This window comes from Leucoraja erinacea, chromosome 18, assembly GCF_028641065.1.
Source record: "Leucoraja erinacea ecotype New England chromosome 18, Leri_hhj_1, whole genome shotgun sequence".
NCBI classification, from domain to species: domain Eukaryota; kingdom Metazoa; phylum Chordata; class Chondrichthyes; order Rajiformes; family Rajidae; genus Leucoraja; species Leucoraja erinaceus.
Genome location: NC_073394.1, coordinates 20,177,631 through 20,181,715, shown reverse-complemented (window position 1 = coordinate 20,181,715; position 4,085 = coordinate 20,177,631).

The window sequence follows — 4,085 nt, the reverse complement described above, 5'->3', positions numbered from 1 at the left end:
GACACAGCGCAGCACAAAGATTCCGCTCCATAATCTTTGGCGCAGTCTGCTCGGGGAGGGGAGGAGTGTTTCCTTAGACAGCGGGACATCTGAAATAGAGAGATCAGACCTGAGAGGTAGAGATTATATTTCCCCAGAGAGAGTGATCAGACAGATCCCAGGCGGAGAGATTACAGATCGAGAGTGGATCTCTCCATCTCAGACTGAAAGAGAGATCACAGACAGAGATGTCACAGGTGGAGAGGGAGATCACAGACAGAGATCACAGGCAGAGAGAGGTCGCAGATGAAGAGAGACTGTAGACAGAGATCACAGACAGGGATCGCAGACAGAGAGATTCAGAGAGAGGTCGTAGATGAAGAGAGACCGCTGTCACAGAAATCAGAGATATCACACACAGGGATCGCAGACAGAGAGAGATCACAGATCGAGAGATCACAGGGAGAGATCGCAGACATAGAGAGATTTCAGGTGCAGATATTACAGACAGAGACGGACACAGAGATCACAGATAACAGTTTTTCATCAACAGAAATAGACATTGGGGAGAATATCTGATAGCAGACTTGATACTTATGGATAACATGCAGGCAGAAGAGATTAGTTTGTTTTAGCATCATGTTTGACACAGACATTGTGGGCCGAATGGCCAGTTCCTGTGCAGTACTGTTCCATGTTCCGGGTTCATTATATGCTATGGGTTAGATATTCCACAGGAAACACTTTAACGTTCAAGTAAATCTCAAAGATACCCCATGATCTTGTCCAACTTTCCAAAATCAAATTGCTCTAAATATAATTCTGCTGTGGAGTCTCTCTCAAATGGGGAGACCTATAAATCTTACTGTTGCTTCTGCAGAAGATAAAATTGCAATTTTGACATAGAGATATACATTTTAAATAGTGGCTTCACTTGAGAATACTATGCCAGAGATACCATTCGGGCAGAAAAATAATTAGCTTTTTGTAAGGATGGCACGGTAGCGCAGCGGCAGAGTTGCTGCCTCACAGCGCCAGAGACCTGGGTTTGATGTAACGATGATAATGGAAACAATACTGACCCATCTGTCATGGACCTCTTCCACTGTCAGAGTGAGGTCCAAAGTAAATTGGAGGAACAGCACCTCATATTTCACTTGGGCAGCTTACAACCCAGCGGCATATTGACTTCTCAAATCCTTGTTTTCCATCTCTCTCCATCCCTCTCCGATCCTAGTTCTCCAACCACTGACTATTCTCCCATTATTAAAAATGTTATATTTGTATGCTTCGTTGTCACCTTCTCCTCACTAACAATTACCTATTCTACATTGATTGAAACGTTGCCGTTGCCGTAAATCATAAGCCCATATTGGCAGGCAAGACAAGGCTGATTTGTATGGGGCCTAAATAACATTTTCGCATCATAAGATTAAAATAAAGTCACACGAAAAAGCAAAATAATATGTTAAAAAAATGAAATACCTTTTGTTTTGTCCTGCACGTGCGATCCGTAATGTTGAAGGCGGTGGAGGCTTTTCTAGTCGCGTTTAAGTTCAATACAGCGGCGCAATGGTACAGCAATTTTTTTTTTAAACCCGCGAACGGAAGCGCGAACGATTTTTCTTCTTCAGCTAGCAGCCCGAAGAAATCCCTCTCCGACAATCAATACAAACCTGCATTTTAATCCCGCCCCCCACCCCCAAAGCATCCGGAATCGCACACACTGGCAGTAGCAGATTTGTAGTGCCACTGATGATAGGTTTTGTAGCATCGCTACTTTGATGTCTCATTTTCATACCTTACCCTTCCTTATCTCTGTGTCTCCCTCTCCCCTGACTCTCAGTCTGAAGAAGGGTCATAACCCGAAATGTCATAAGGTCATTAATAGGAGCACAATTAGGCCATTCGGCCCATCGAGTCTACTCCGCTATTCAATCATGGCTGATCTATCTCTCCCTCCCACAATCCTGTTTATATCAATGGGGCGATGGTGGAGAGGGTCAACTTCGAATTCCTGGGCGTGGATATATCAGAAGATCTTTCCTGGACCCAGCACACTGATGCAATTGTAAATAAGGCACATCAGCGACTCTACATCCTGAGAAGATTACAGAGATTCGGCATGTCGAAGAGGATTCTCCTAAACGTTTACAGGTGCACGGTAGAGAGCATTCTGACAGATTACATCATGGCCTGGTTCAGCAACTTAAACATCCAGGAGTGAAAAAGACTACAAAATGTTGTGACCACTGCCCAGTCCATCACCGAATTTGACCTCCCCACCGTCAAAGGGATCTATCGTAGTCGCTGCCTCAAAAAGGCAGCCAAAATCATCACAGACCCACACCATCCTGGCCACACCCTTATCTCACCACTGCCATCAGGAAGAAGGTACAGGCAGAGCCGGATTTATTGATAAGCTTAACAAGCTTAAGCTTAGGGCCTCGAGATCTTGGGGAGTCTCGCAGAGCCGGATTTACTACTAAGCTTCATAGGCTGAAGCCTAGGGTTTTGAGATCTAGGGGGCCTCCGGCCAAGGCAGGACACATGCCATTCAACTCTGGGCGCCCCCCCCCCCCCCCCCCCCCCCCCCCCCTCTATTTCTCTCTCTCTCTCTCTCTCTGTCGCTCTCCGTCTCCGCCTGCCATCCGTGTCCGGGCCGCCAGGTCTCCGCTCGCTCCTCATCCGCCGGCACGGCAGGCCGCCTTGCACATGCGCACTGCTACGACCGCTGAAAACAAACGCAGAATCAATCCCTGACCCTGGATCTGGAGTAACTCCCTGGAGTAACTCTTGCTTCTGGTTTCCTGGTCCTCCATAAATATTCTAAATGAAATTTAAACTGGAGGTGGTGTAGGGTTGAACAATAACAGCCTATTGCATTTTATATGTTTATTTATTGTGTATATATATTGTCTATGGTATATAAACACACTAAACCTTTATCTCCTGGTCTGTAGTATGTTTACATATTCTGTTGTGCTGCAGCAAGCAAGAATTTCATTGTCCTATCTGGGCCACATGACAATAAAACTCTCTTGACTCTTGACTTGAACAAAAAAAGGTTCTTGGGGGAAAAAAGAGATACCTTAAATTTAGTTGCATCTGGTTGGGTAACTATGATAGGGTGAAGACTATTCCATGCTTTAATTGTGCGGGGGAACAATAAAAATGTGGAAGTACAACGGGATCTGGGGGGCCTTGTACATCAGTCTATGAAAGTAAGCATGCAGGTACAGCAGGCAGTGAAGAAAGCAAATGGCATGTTGGCCTTTATAACAAGAGGAATCGAATATAGCAGCAAAGAGGTCCTTCTGCAGTTGTACAGAGCCCTAGTGAGACCACACCTGGAGTATTGTGTGCAGTTTTGGTCCCCTAATTTGAGGAAGGACATTCTTGCTATTGAGGGAGCGCAGCGTAGGTTTACAGGGTTAATTCCGGGATGGCGGGACTGTCATATGCTGAGAGAGTGGAGCAGCTGGGCTTGTACACTCTGGAGTTTAGAAGGATGAGAGGGAATCTCTTTGAAACATATAAGATTGTTAAGGGTTTGGACACGCTAGAGGCAGGAAACATGTTCCCGATGTTGGGGGAGTCCAGAACCAGGGGCCACAGTTTAAGAATAAGGAGTAAGCCATTTAGAACGGAGACGAGGAAACACCTTTTCTCACAGAGAGTGGTGAGTCTGTGGAATTCTCTGCCTCAGAGGGCGGTGGAGGCAGGTTCTCTGGATACTTTCAAGAGAGAGCTAGATAGGGCTCTTAAAAATAGCGGAGTCAGGGGATATGGGGAGAACGCAGGAACAGGGTACTGACTGGGGATGATCAGCCATGATCACATTGAATGGCGGTGCTGGTTCGAAGGGCCGAATGGCCTACTCCTGCACCTATTGTCTATTGTCCTGTCTTCTCCCCATAACCCCCGAGACCTGTACTAATCAAGAATCTATCTATCTCTGCTTTTAAAAAAATCCATTCACCCATCCATTCTTTCCAAAGATGCATGTCCTGCTGAGTTGTGGTGTCTATTTGACCTGAGGTGAAGCTCCAACCCCCTGACCCACAAAGGCTGAGAATGCCAACCTCTTCCAACATCTCTTCCAA